Consider the following 14,286-nt stretch of genomic DNA (forward strand, 5'->3'; position numbering starts at 1 on the left):
CCAGCAAGGAAGACTTTCCCGAAATGGAAGAAAGAAACGAGCAAACAGAGACACCGGTAGCCCGCCCGGAAAAGAGTCTGCCCCTGAGAGAAAGCACCCTGACCAGGTTCACCCGTGGGTGGGTGGCGAGCTAGCGGCATTCAGAAGAGCGAGGCCCGCAGTCTGTGCGGAAGACACCTGCGCTCGGGTGTGTGTGGCGGCGCGATTCCCAAGCAGCTCTAGACGTTAAACCAAGGAGAAGCCAGGGAGTTCCCAACGCCCCAGGTGTCCTCAGCCCACGACTGGCTGCTGTGGGAATGCGAAGCCCGGCTCCTTGTCTCAGAGCGGGGTTCCCAGGAGGATCAGGCTGAAGCTGGGACTTGGCCTCAAAGTGTCCCCTCGCATGGCCACCCCCTTCCCCTTCCTGCTCCTCTACTCCTGGTGCCCCTCCATCCAGGGGCCAGACCTTAAAGAGTCACCGCAAGAGAATCCTGGTCCCAAAGGAGCCTTCTGGGGGACCGGTGCTGAGAGAGGTTGTGGGCATGGCCCGCTGGGGCTCTGCCCGACGCAGGGCTGAGAGATGCCACCTCCCAGCTCTGGGTCCCTGCAGGAAGTGTTGGCAAGCACAGGGCCGGTCCTCCAAAGGCCCAGGTGCAGGGAGCCCAGGCCAAGCAGCCTGTGGAAGAAGCCACTTGCCGTGCCACCCCCGGGAACAGGACTGCAGGCCCCGGCCCTTCCCACCTCCTCCTCCTCCTCCTCCTCCTCCCCCCCGCCCCGCCCCCACAGGGCACAGGGCTCAGAGACACCTCAGACTCTTGCTACCCAAAGTGCAAAGGGCATCAGTTGCTCCTCCAACACCCCCCCCCCCGCCCAGCAGACCACGTTGTCCAGCCAGCCCCCGGGCCTCCCTGGGGTGCCCAGCACAAAAGTGCAGACACCCACCGGACCCTCAGTCTCAGTTTTCGGAGGTTTTTGCCACTCTAAGGACCCGCAGGCCAGCTGGGCCTTCGGGCAGGACAGAGAGCCCCGGAATCCGACGTGGAGAGCTGCGTGTACGTCCCCATCAGGAGGCGGTCCCCACCTCCGCGGCTCTCCCCTTGCGGGGAGCGGCAGCCCAGCCGGCAGCCGCAGGGCCTCAGGGAAGACACCAGGCTGGGCCCCCGCGGCACAGCGGGGGCACGTCCCCCGCACTCACGCGACTTAGGGACGGCTGCTGGAGACTGCTGCGGCCACCCTGCTGCCGGGTTTCTGGAGGGCTTCCTGGAAGCAGCATCCACACCAAGCCCTTGGAAGGCCCAGGCGACGGAGGAGCCGGTCAGGCAGGGGCCGAGGACGGTGAGAGGCCGGGCGGGAAGGAGCGTGTCAGACAGGGGCAGAGGACGGTGACAGGCCGGGCGGGGAGGAGCCGGTCAGGCGGGGGCCCAGGACAGTGACGGGCCTGGCCGGGGAGGAGTGCGTCAGGCAGGGGCAGAGGAGACGGGCTGGGTAAGGGTTAGGGTTACAGTTAGGGCACAATTCACAATCCCAAAGACGTGGAAGCGACCCGAGTGCCCATCCATCCAGGAGTGCATCAATAAAATGTGGCACGTGGACACCACGGAGTGCCATTCGGCTGTGAGGAGCAGCGGTGAGAGGGCGCCTCTCGTGTTCTCCTGGCCAGAGCTGGAACCCGTTCCAGTAGGCCAAGTATCCCAAGAATGGACACACGAGCACCACGTGAGCGCGCTCACCAGCAAATTGGTACGAACGGATGGACGCCTAAGTGGACAGAGAGGAATCACCTTCATCGGGTGGGTGTCGGGCGGGTGGGGGGAGGGGAGGGGCATACACATCCATTAGGCATGGGGTGGGTGCGCACCGACTGGGGGATGGGCGCACTTGAAGCTCTGACCCGAGGGGGGAGGCTTGGAGAGGGCAAGGCACCCGACCTTAACATTGGTACCCCCACAATACGCTGGAACAACATGAGAGGTATATGAATAAGAACACAGGGGGGGCCGGGCGCGGTGGCTCACGCCTGTAATCCTAGCTCTCTGGGAGGCCGAGGCGGGCGGATTGCTCCAGGTCAGGAGTTCGAAACCAGCCTGAGCAAGAGCGAGACCCCGTCTCTACTAAAAATAGAGAGAAATTAATTGGCCAACTAATATATATAGAAAAACACAGCCGGGCGTGGTGGTGCATGCCTGTAGTCCCAACTACTCGGGAGGCTGAGGCAGCAGGATTGCTTGAGCCCGGAGATTGAGGTTGCTGTGAGCTAGGCTGACGCCATGGCACTCACTCTAGCCTGGGCAGCAAAACGAGACTCTGTCTCAAAAAAAAAAAAAAAAAAAAGAACACAGGGGGGAGGGCGGCACGGGCAACACATGTCACCTGAATACTTGTACTCCCATCATCTGCTTGAAAAGAGAGAGAAAAGAAAATGCAATCCTAGAGGTAAGAGACACTTTTTAAAAATAATGAATCCGAAGAGAAAAGTAAAAGGAGGCCTGTGGAGCAGGTCTGGGTGTGACTCCGGATCCCCCAACATCAGGTGCCACCACCAAAGATTCCTGCGTGTAGCCCATAGAACCCCAAAAGCAACGGGACGAGTTCTGGTCACATACTCCCTCAAAATGACATCCTGGCCTTCTTCTGGAACTCCCTCCCCTCTCAGACTCTCAAGGTTTCCTCCAGCGTGTCGGTTCCCACAGAGCAGACCTTTGGTCTGAGACCTGACAGTCCAGATGCCACGCATGCTGCCGCGTGGCGGCGGTGTCGCGGCTTGGGACAAGAGGAGGCCCCACGGTGCGGGCTGGGGCGCCAGGCACCGCGCGCGCGCTGAGGGTGGGGGTGACCCCCACCCCGGGCCGCCGCCGCGCTCCCAGAAAGGGGACAGAACAAGAGGCAAAAAAAAAAAAAAAAAAAAAAAAAAAGCAGCAGCCTGTGGCACCCGGTATTCCCAGGCGGTCTCCCATCCAAGTACTAACCAGGCCCGACCCTGCTTAGCTTCCGAGACCAGACGAGATCGGGGGCGTTCAGGGTGGTGTGGCCCTAGACGGCGGCGGAGGGCGCCCCTGCCCCGCTCGAGAAGCCGAGCCTCTCTGGGCTTCCCCGCCGCCGCCTCCCGCCCCAGGCCCCGCGCCGGGCCGGGCCGGGCCGGCCTGGTCCCGCGGGCTCCCAGGGTCCGGGGTGATGGGCGGGGCGGGGCGGGGCGGGGCGGGGTGGGGGGCTGTCTCTCTCTACACACACACACACACACTCACACTCACTCACACTCACACAAGATGCGCCTCCACGGCTGGACTCGCCAAGGTGGAGCCCTCCCAGCCCCCCTCGTCTCCTCGCCCGGCCTCCTTCACCTACCCGCTGCCCACCCCCAGCGCGTCGCTGCCGCTGACTGCGCACGCGCGGGACGCTCGCCCTTTGACCCCAGCCAGGGGCCGCCCTCCCCCACAACCCCTTTCAGCTGCGCCCCCCCCCTCGCCCTGTGTGTGGGCTGCCGCCTATTCCCCCGGGCCAGGGCTGGGGCACAGCCAGTGTATGGGGCGTCTCTCTCTGGGGATGTGTCCCATGGGTTTGGTGGGGTGGCGTGGTTTGGGGGGCGCTGAAGAAATCAGTCCCCTCCATCTCCTACCTCTGGAAAACGCCCAAGCCCGTGGAGAACTGCCGGCACCGCTTCGTGGGGGCCGGGACCCTCCTCAGTGTCCTCCTGTGGCCCAGTCCAAGGGGCCTGGGCCTGGCCGGGGCTGCATTGGACCCCGACCACCCTGGCGTGTGGACTCGCTAAAAATCGGCCATTAGATATTGGATTCCAGCTTCCTGGAGGTCATTTCACTAATGAGTGCACCGGAAAGAGTTTCCTAATCCATCTGTGAGGGTGGCAACTGAAAGAGAATTTTAAAGCTGACAGAATAGGCGAGGGAAGGCATAGGAGATTTCCACAGCCAGCAAGGAAGACTTTCCCGAAATGGAAGAAAGAAACGAGCAAACAGAGACACCGGTAGCCCGCCCGGAAAAGAGTCTGCCCCTGAGAGAAAGCACCCTGACCAGGTTCACCCGTGGGTGGGTGGCGAGCTAGCGGCATTCAGAAGAGCGAGGCCCGCAGTCTGTGCGGAAGACACCTGCGCTCGGGTGTGTGTGGCGGCGCGATTCACAAGCAGCTCTAGATGTTAAACCAAGGAGAAGCCAGGGAGTTCCCAACGCCCCAGGTGTCCTCAGCCCACGACTGGCTGCTGTGGGAATGCGAAGCCCGGCTCCTTGTCTCAGAGCGGGGTTCCCAGGAGGATCAGGCTGAAGCTGGGACTTGGCCTCAAAGTGTCCCCTCGCATGGCCACCCCCTTCCCCTTCCTGCTCCTCTACTCCTGGTGCCCCTCCATCCAGGGGCCAGACCTTAAAGAGTCACCGCAAGAGAATCCTGGTCCCAAAGGAGCCTTCTGGGGGACCGGTGCTGAGAGAGGTTGTGGGCATGGCCCGCTGGGGCTCTGCCCGACCCAGGGCTGAGAGATGCCACCTCCCAGCTCTGGGTCCCTGCAGGAAGTGTTGGCAAGCACAGGGCCGGTCCTCCAAAGGCCCAGGTGCAGGGAGCCCAGGCCAAGCAGCCTGTGGAAGAAGCCACTTGCCGTGCCACCCCGGGAACAGGACTGCAGGCCCCGCCCTTCCCACCTCCTCCTCCTCCTCCTCCTCCTCCCCCCCGCCCCGCCCCCACAGGGCACAGGGCTCAGAGACACCTCAGACTCTTGCTACCCAAAGTGCAAAGGGCATCAGTTGCTCCTCCAACACCCCCCCCCCGCCCAGCAGACCACGTTGTCCAGCCAGCCCCCGGGCCTCCCTGGGGTGCCCAGCACAAAAGTGCAGACACCCACCGGACCCTCAGTCTCAGTTTTCGGAGGTTTTTGCCACTCTAAGGACCCGCAGGCCAGCTGGGCCTTCGGGCAGGACAGAGAGCCCCGGAATCCGACGTGGAGAGCTGCGTGTACGTCCCCATCAGGAGGCGGTCCCCACCTCCGCGGCTCTCCCCTTGCGGGGAGCGGCAGCCCAGCCGGCAGCCGCAGGGCCTCAGGGAAGACACCAGGCTGGGCCCCCGCGGCACAGCGGGGGCACGTCCCCCGCACTCACGCGACTTAGGGACGGCTGCTGGAGACTGCTGCGGCCACCCTGCTGCCGGGTTTCTGGAGGGCTTCCTGGAAGCAGCATCCACACCAAGCCCTTGGAAGGCCCAGGCGACGGAGGAGCCGGTCAGGCAGGGGCCGAGGACGGTGAGAGGCCGGGCGGGAAGGAGCGTGTCAGACAGGGGCAGAGGACGGTGACAGGGCGGGCGGGGAGGAGCCGGTCAGGCGGGGGCCCAGGACAGTGACGGGCCTGGCCGGGGAGGAGTGCGTCAGGCAGGGGCAGAGGAGACGGGCTGGGTAAGGGTTAGGGTTACAGTTAGGGCACAATTCACAATCCCAAAGACGTGGAAGCGACCCGAGTGCCCATCCATCCAGGAGTGCATCAATAAAATGTGGCACGTGGACACCACGGAGTGCCATTCGGCTGTGAGGAGCAGCGGTGAGAGGGCGCCTCTCGTGTTCTCCTGGCCAGAGCTGGAACCCGTTCCAGTAGGCCAAGTATCCCAAGAATGGACACACGAGCACCACGTGAGCGCGCTCACCAGCAAATTGGTACGAACGGATGGACGCCTAAGTGGACAGAGAGGAATCACCTTCATCGGGTGGGTGTCGGGCGGGTGGGGGGAGGGGAGGGGCATACACATCCATTAGGCATGGGGTGGGTGCGCACCGACTGGGGGATGGGCGCACTTGAAGCTCTGACCCGAGGGGGGAGGCTTGGAGAGGGCAAGGCACCCGACCTTAACATTGGTACCCCCACAATACGCTGGAACAACATGAGAGGTATATGAATAAGAACACAGGGGGGGCCGGGCGCGGTGGCTCACGCCTGTAATCCTAGCTCTCTGGGAGGCCGAGGCGGGCGGATTGCTCCAGGTCAGGAGTTCGAAACCAGCCTGAGCAAGAGCGAGACCCCGTCTCTACTAAAAATAGAGAGAAATTAATTGGCCAACTAATATATATAGAAAAACACAGCCGGGCGTGGTGGTGCATGCCTGTAGTCCCAACTACTCGGGAGGCTGAGGCAGCAGGATTGCTTGAGCCCGGAGATTGAGGTTGCTGTGAGCTAGGCTGACGCCATGGCACTCACTCTAGCCTGGGCAGCAAAACGAGACTCTGTCTCAAAAAAAAAAAAAAAAAAAAGAACACAGGGGGGAGGGCGGCACGGGCAACACATGTCACCTGAATACTTGTACTCCCATCATCTGCTTGAAAAGAGAGAGAAAAGAAAATGCAATCCTAGAGGTAAGAGACACTTTTTAAAAATAATGAATCCGAAGAGAAAAGTAAAAGGAGGCCTGTGGAGCAGGTCTGGGTGTGACTCCGGATCCCCCAACATCAGGTGCCACCACCAAAGATTCCTGCGTGTAGCCCATAGAACCCCAAAAGCAACGGGACGAGTTCTGGTCACATACTCCCTCAAAATGACATCCTGGCCTTCTTCTGGAACTCCCTCCCCTCTCAGACTCTCAAGGTTTCCTCCAGCGTGTCGGTTCCCACAGAGCAGACCTTTGGTCTGAGACCTGACAGTCCAGATGCCACGCATGCTGCCGCGTGGCGGCGGTGTCGCGGCTTGGGACAAGAGGAGGCCCCACGGTGCGGGCTGGGGCGCCAGGCACCGCGCGCGCGCTGAGGGTGGGGGTGACCCCCACCCCGGGCCGCCGCCGCGCTCCCAGAAAGGGGACAGAACAAGAGGCAAAAAAAAAAAAAAAAAAAAAAAAAAGCAGCAGCCTGTGGCACCCGGTATTCCCAGGCGGTCTCCCATCCAAGTACTAACCAGGCCCGACCCTGCTTAGCTTCCGAGACCAGACGAGATCGGGGGCGTTCAGGGTGGTGTGGCCCTAGATGGCGGCGGAGGGCGCCCCTGCCCCGCTCGAGAAGCCGAGCCTCTCTGGGCTTCCCCGCCGCCGCCTCCCGCCCCAGGCCCCACGCCGGGCCGGGCCGGGCCGGCCTGGTCCCGCGGGCTCCCAGGGTCCGGGGTGATGGGCGGGGCGGGGCGGGGCGGGGCGGGGTGGGGGGCTGTCTCTCTCTACACACACACACACACACTCACACTCACTCACACTCACACAAGATGCGCCTCCACGGCTGGACTCGCCAAGGTGGAGCCCTCCCAGCCCCCCTCGTCTCCTCGCCCGGCCTCCTTCACCTACCCGCTGCCCACCCCCAGCGCGTCGCTGCCGCTGACTGCGCACGCGCGGGACGCTCGCCCTTTGACCCCAGCCAGGGGCCGCCCTCCCCCACAACCCCTTTCAGCTGCGCCCCCCCCCTCGCCCTGTGTGTGGGCTGCCGCCTATTCCCCCGGGCCAGGGCTGGGGCACAGCCAGTGTATGGGGCGTCTCTCTCTGGGGATGTGTCCCATGGGTTTGGTGGGGTGGCGTGGTTTGGGGGGCGCTGAAGAAATCAGTCCCCTCCATCTCCTACCTCTGGAAAACGCCCAAGCCCGTGGAGAACTGCCGGCACCGCTTCGTGGGGGCCGGGACCCTCCTCAGTGTCCTCCTGTGGCCCAGTCCAAGGGGCCTGGGCCTGGCCGGGGCTGCATTGGACCCCGACCACCCTGGCGTGTGGACTCGCTAAAAATCGGCCATTAGATATTGGATTCCAGCTTCCTGGAGGTCATTTCACTAATGAGTGCACCGGAAAGAGTTTCCTAATCCATCTGTGAGGGTGGCAACTGAAAGAGAATTTTAAAGCTGACAGAATAGGCGAGGGAAGGCATAGGAGATTTCCACAGCCAGCAAGGAAGACTTTCCCGAAATGGAAGAAAGAAACGAGCAAACAGAGACACCGGTAGCCCGCCCGGAAAAGAGTCTGCCCCTGAGAGAAAGCACCCTGACCAGGTTCACCCGTGGGTGGGTGGCGAGCTAGCGGCATTCAGAAGAGCGAGGCCCGCAGTCTGTGCGGAAGACACCTGCGCTCGGGTGTGTGTGGCGGCGCGATTCACAAGCAGCTCTAGATGTTAAACCAAGGAGAAGCCAGGGAGTTCCCAACGCCCCAGGTGTCCTCAGCCCACGACTGGCTGCTGTGGGAATGCGAAGCCCGGCTCCTTGTCTCAGAGCGGGGTTCCCAGGAGGATCAGGCTGAAGCTGGGACTTGGCCTCAAAGTGTCCCCTCGCATGGCCACCCCCTTCCCCTTCCTGCTCCTCTACTCCTGGTGCCCCTCCATCCAGGGGCCAGACCTTAAAGAGTCACCGCAAGAGAATCCTGGTCCCAAAGGAGCCTTCTGGGGGACCGGTGCTGAGAGAGGTTGTGGGCATGGCCCGCTGGGGCTCTGCCCGACCCAGGGCTGAGAGATGCCACCTCCCAGCTCTGGGTCCCTGCAGGAAGTGTTGGCAAGCACAGGGCCGGTCCTCCAAAGGCCCAGGTGCAGGGAGCCCAGGCCAAGCAGCCTGTGGAAGAAGCCACTTGCCGTGCCACCCCGGGAACAGGACTGCAGGCCCCGCCCTTCCCACCTCCTCCTCCTCCTCCTCCTCCTCCCCCCCGCCCCGCCCCCACAGGGCACAGGGCTCAGAGACACCTCAGACTCTTGCTACCCAAAGTGCAAAGGGCATCAGTTGCTCCTCCAACACCCCCCCCCCCGCCCAGCAGACCACGTTGTCCAGCCAGCCCCCGGGCCTCCCTGGGGTGCCCAGCACAAAAGTGCAGACACCCACCGGACCCTCAGTCTCAGTTTTCGGAGGTTTTTGCCACTCTAAGGACCCGCAGGCCAGCTGGGCCTTCGGGCAGGACAGAGAGCCCCGGAATCCGACGTGGAGAGCTGCGTGTACGTCCCCATCAGGAGGCGGTCCCCACCTCCGCGGCTCTCCCCTTGCGGGGAGCGGCAGCCCAGCCGGCAGCCGCAGGGCCTCAGGGAAGACACCAGGCTGGGCCCCCGCGGCACAGCGGGGGCACGTCCCCCGCACTCACGCGACTTAGGGACGGCTGCTGGAGACTGCTGCGGCCACCCTGCTGCCGGGTTTCTGGAGGGCTTCCTGGAAGCAGCATCCACACCAAGCCCTTGGAAGGCCCAGGCGACGGAGGAGCCGGTCAGGCAGGGGCCGAGGACGGTGAGAGGCCGGGCGGGAAGGAGCGTGTCAGACAGGGGCAGAGGACGGTGACAGGCCGGGCGGGGAGGAGCCGGTCAGGCGGGGGCCCAGGACAGTGACGGGCCTGGCCGGGGAGGAGTGCGTCAGGCAGGGGCAGAGGAGACGGGCTGGGTAAGGGTTAGGGTTACAGTTAGGGCACAATTCACAATCCCAAAGACGTGGAAGCGACCCGAGTGCCCATCCATCCAGGAGTGCATCAATAAAATGTGGCACGTGGACACCACGGAGTGCCATTCGGCTGTGAGGAGCAGCGGTGAGAGGGCGCCTCTCGTGTTCTCCTGGCCAGAGCTGGAACCCGTTCCAGTAGGCCAAGTATCCCAAGAATGGACACACGAGCACCACGTGAGCGCGCTCACCAGCAAATTGGTACGAACGGATGGACGCCTAAGTGGACAGAGAGGAATCACCTTCATCGGGTGGGTGTCGGGCGGGTGGGGGGAGGGGAGGGGCATACACATCCATTAGGCATGGGGTGGGTGCGCACCGACTGGGGGATGGGCGCACTTGAAGCTCTGACCCGAGGGGGGAGGCTTGGAGAGGGCAAGGCACCCGACCTTAACATTGGTACCCCCACAATACGCTGGAACAACATGAGAGGTATATGAATAAGAACACAGGGGGGGCCGGGCGCGGTGGCTCACGCCTGTAATCCTAGCTCTCTGGGAGGCCGAGGCGGGCGGATTGCTCCAGGTCAGGAGTTCGAAACCAGCCTGAGCAAGAGCGAGACCCCGTCTCTACTAAAAATAGAGAGAAATTAATTGGCCAACTAATATATATAGAAAAACACAGCCGGGCGTGGTGGTGCATGCCTGTAGTCCCAACTACTCGGGAGGCTGAGGCAGCAGGATTGCTTGAGCCCGGAGATTGAGGTTGCTGTGAGCTAGGCTGACGCCATGGCACTCACTCTAGCCTGGGCAGCAAAACGAGACTCTGTCTCAAAAAAAAAAAAAAAAAAAAGAACACAGGGGGGAGGGCGGCACGGGCAACACATGTCACCTGAATACTTGTACTCCCATCATCTGCTTGAAAAGAGAGAGAAAAGAAAATGCAATCCTAGAGGTAAGAGACACTTTTTAAAAATAATGAATCCGAAGAGAAAAGTAAAAGGAGGCCTGTGGAGCAGGTCTGGGTGTGACTCCGGATCCCCCAACATCAGGTGCCACCACCAAAGATTCCTGCGTGTAGCCCATAGAACCCCAAAAGCAACGGGACGAGTTCTGGTCACATACTCCCTCAAAATGACATCCTGGCCTTCTTCTGGAACTCCCTCCCCTCTCAGACTCTCAAGGTTTCCTCCAGCGTGTCGGTTCCCACAGAGCAGACCTTTGGTCTGAGACCTGACAGTCCAGATGCCACGCATGCTGCCGCGTGGCGGCGGTGTCGCGGCTTGGGACAAGAGGAGGCCCCACGGTGCGGGCTGGGGCGCCAGGCACCGCGCGCGCGCTGAGGGTGGGGGTGACCCCCACCCCGGGCCGCCGCCGCGCTCCCAGAAAGGGGACAGAACAAGAGGCAAAAAAAAAAAAAAAAAAAAAAAAAAGCAGCAGCCTGTGGCACCCGGTATTCCCAGGCGGTCTCCCATCCAAGTACTAACCAGGCCCGACCCTGCTTAGCTTCCGAGACCAGACGAGATCGGGGGCGTTCAGGGTGGTGTGGCCCTAGACGGCGGCGGAGGGCGCCCCTGCCCCGCTCGAGAAGCCGAGCCTCTCTGGGCTTCCCCGCCGCCGCCTCCCGCCCCAGGCCCCACGCCGGGCCGGGCCGGGCCGGCCTGGTCCCGCGGGCTCCCAGGGTCCGGGGTGATGGGCGGGGCGGGGCGGGGCGGGGCGGGGTGGGGGGCTGTCTCTCTCTACACACACACACACACACTCACACTCACACTCACACAAGATGCGCCTCCACGGCTGGACTCGCCAAGGTGGAGCCCTCCCAGCCCCCCTCGTCTCCTCGCCCGGCCTCCTTCACCTACCCGCTGCCCACCCCCAGCGCGTCGCTGCCGCTGACTGCGCACGCGCGGGACGCTCGCCCTTTGACCCCAGCCAGGGGCCGCCCTCCCCCACAACCCCTTTCAGCTGCGCCCCCCCCCTCGCCCTGTGTGTGGGCTGCCGCCTATTCCCCCGGGCCAGGGCTGGGGCACAGCCAGTGTATGGGGCGTCTCTCTCTGGGGATGTGTCCCATGGGTGGGGTGGGGTGGCGTGGTTTGGGGGGCGCTGAAGAAATCAGTCCCCTCCATCTCCTACCTCTGGAAAACGCCCAAGCCCGTGGAGAACTGCCGGCACCGCTTCGTGGGGGCCGGGACCCTCCTCAGTGTCCTCCTGTGGCCCAGTCCAAGGGGCCTGGGCCTGGCCGGGGCTGCATTGGACCCCGACCACCCTGGCGTGTGGACTCGCTAAAAATCGGCCATTAGATATTGGATTCCAGCTTCCTGGAGGTCATTTCACTAATGAGTGCACCGGAAAGAGTTTCCTAATCCATCTGTGAGGGTGGCAACTGAAAGAGAATTTTAAAGCTGACAGAATAGGCGAGGGAAGGCATAGGAGATTTCCACAGCCAGCAAGGAAGACTTTCCCGAAATGGAAGAAAGAAACGAGCAAACAGAGACACCGGTAGCCCGCCCGGAAAAGAGTCTGCCCCTGAGAGAAAGCACCCTGACCAGGTTCACCCGTGGGTGGGTGGCGAGCTAGCGGCATTCAGAAGAGCGAGGCCCGCAGTCTGTGCGGAAGACACCTGCGCTCGGGTGTGTGTGGCGGCGCGATTCACAAGCAGCTCTAGATGTTAAACCAAGGAGAAGCCAGGGAGTTCCCAACGCCCCAGGTGTCCTCAGCCCACGACTGGCTGCTGTGGGAATGCGAAGCCCGGCTCCTTGTCTCAGAGCGGGGTTCCCAGGAGGATCAGGCTGAAGCTGGGACTTGGCCTCAAAGTGTCCCCTCGCACGGCCACCCCCTTCCCCTTCCTGCTCCTCTACTCCTGGTGCCCCTCCATCCAGGGGCCAGACCTTAAAGAGTCACCGCAAGAGAATCCTGGTCCCAAAGGAGCCTTCTGGGGGACCGGTGCTGAGAGAGGTTGTGGGCATGGCCCGCTGGGGCTCTGCCCGACCCAGGGCTGAGAGATGCCACCTCCCAGCTCTGGGTCCCTGCAGGAAGTGTTGGCAAGCACAGGGCCGGTCCTCCAAAGGCCCAGGTGCAGGGAGCCCAGGCCAAGCAGCCTGTGGAAGAAGCCACTTGCCGTGCCACCCCGGGAACAGGACTGCAGGCCCCGCCCTTCCCACCTCCTCCTCCTCCTCCTCCTCCTCCCCCCCGCCCCGCCCCCACAGGGCACAGGGCTCAGAGACACCTCAGACTCTTGCTACCCAAAGTGCAAAGGGCATCAGTTGCTCCTCCAACACCCCCCCCCCCCGCCCAGCAGACCACGTTGTCCAGCCAGCCCCCGGGCCTCCCTGGGGTGCCCAGCACAAAAGTGCAGACACCCACCGGACCCTCAGTCTCAGTTTTCGGAGGTTTTTGCCACTCTAAGGACCCGCAGGCCAGCTGGGCCTTCGGGCAGGACAGAGAGCCCCGGAATCCGACGTGGAGAGCTGCGTGTACGTCCCCATCAGGAGGCGGTCCCCACCTCCGCGGCTCTCCCCTTGCGGGGAGCGGCAGCCCAGCCGGCAGCCGCAGGGCCTCAGGGAAGACACCAGGCTGGGCCCCCGCGGCACAGCGGGGGCACGTCCCCCGCACTCACGCGACTTAGGGACGGCTGCTGGAGACTGCTGCGGCCACCCTGCTGCCGGGTTTCTGGAGGGCTTCCTGGAAGCAGCATCCACACCAAGCCCTTGGAAGGCCCAGGCGACGGAGGAGCCGGTCAGGCAGGGGCCGAGGACGGTGAGAGGCCGGGCGGGAAGGAGCGTGTCAGACAGGGGCAGAGGACGGTGACAGGCCGGGCGGGGAGGAGCCGGTCAGGCGGGGGCCCAGGACAGTGACGGGCCTGGCCGGGGAGGAGTGCGTCAGGCAGGGGCAGAGGAGACGGGCTGGGTAAGGGTTAGGGTTACAGTTAGGGCACAATTCACAATCCCAAAGACGTGGAAGCGACCCGAGTGCCCATCCATCCAGGAGTGCATCAATAAAATGTGGCACGTGGACACCACGGAGTGCCATTCGGCTGTGAGGAGCAGCGGTGAGAGGGCGCCTCTCGTGTTCTCCTGGCCAGAGCTGGAACCCGTTCCAGTAGGCCAAGTATCCCAAGAATGGACACACGAGCACCACGTGAGCGCGCTCACCAGCAAATTGGTACGAACGGATGGACGCCTAAGTGGACAGAGAGGAATCACCTTCATCGGGTGGGTGTCGGGCGGGTGGGGGGAGGGGAGGGGCATACACATCCATTAGGCATGGGGTGGGTGCGCACCGACTGGGGGATGGGCGCACTTGAAGCTCTGACCCGAGGGGGGAGGCTTGGAGAGGGCAAGGCACCCGACCTTAACATTGGTACCCCCACAATACGCTGGAACAACATGAGAGGTATATGAATAAGAACACAGGGGGGGCCGGGCGCGGTGGCTCACGCCTGTAATCCTAGCTCTCTGGGAGGCCGAGGCGGGCGGATTGCTCCAGGTCAGGAGTTCGAAACCAGCCTGAGCAAGAGCGAGACCCCGTCTCTACTAAAAATAGAGAGAAATTAATTGGCCAACTAATATATATAGAAAAACACAGCCGGGCGTGGTGGTGCATGCCTGTAGTCCCAACTACTCGGGAGGCTGAGGCAGCAGGATTGCTTGAGCCCGGAGATTGAGGTTGCTGTGAGCTAGGCTGACGCCATGGCACTCACTCTAGCCTGGGCAGCAAAACGAGACTCTGTCTCAAAAAAAAAAAAAAAAAAAAGAACACAGGGGGGAGGGCGGCACGGGCAACACATGTCACCTGAATACTTGTACTCCCATCATCTGCTTGAAAAGAGAGAGAAAAGAAAATGCAATCCTAGAGGTAAGAGACACTTTTTAAAAATAATGAATCCGAAGAGAAAAGTAAAAGGAGGCCTGTGGAGCAGGTCTGGGTGTGACTCCGGATCCCCCAACATCAGGTGCCACCACCAAAGATTCCTGCGTGTAGCCCATAGAACCCCAAAAGCAACGGGACGAGTTCTGGTCACATACTCCCTCAAAA

The 14,286-nt window shown here is 62.5% G+C and overlaps 2 non-coding genes and 1 pseudogene across 2 annotated transcripts; all 3 read right to left on the reverse strand.

Moving 5' to 3' along the window:
* Window positions 1-2,896: 2,896 nt before the first annotated feature.
* Window positions 2,897-3,015, reverse strand: LOC142869214 (5S ribosomal RNA). The gene has a single exon (XR_012917967.1). It is a non-coding gene; the product is annotated as a 5S ribosomal RNA (ribosomal RNA).
* A 3,779-nt stretch (window positions 3,016-6,794) lies between these two features.
* Window positions 6,795-6,913, reverse strand: LOC142869210 (uncharacterized; annotated as a pseudogene).
* Window positions 6,914-10,693: 3,780 nt separating this feature from the next.
* Window positions 10,694-10,812, reverse strand: LOC142869196 (5S ribosomal RNA). The gene has a single exon (XR_012917952.1). It is a non-coding gene; the product is annotated as a 5S ribosomal RNA (ribosomal RNA).
* Between the last annotated feature and the right edge of the window lie 3,474 nt (window positions 10,813-14,286).

This window comes from Microcebus murinus, unplaced genomic scaffold, assembly GCF_040939455.1.
Source record: "Microcebus murinus isolate Inina unplaced genomic scaffold, M.murinus_Inina_mat1.0 scaf063_hap2_Mmur4.0, whole genome shotgun sequence".
In the NCBI taxonomy this organism is placed as follows: Eukaryota; Metazoa; Chordata; class Mammalia; order Primates; family Cheirogaleidae; genus Microcebus; species Microcebus murinus.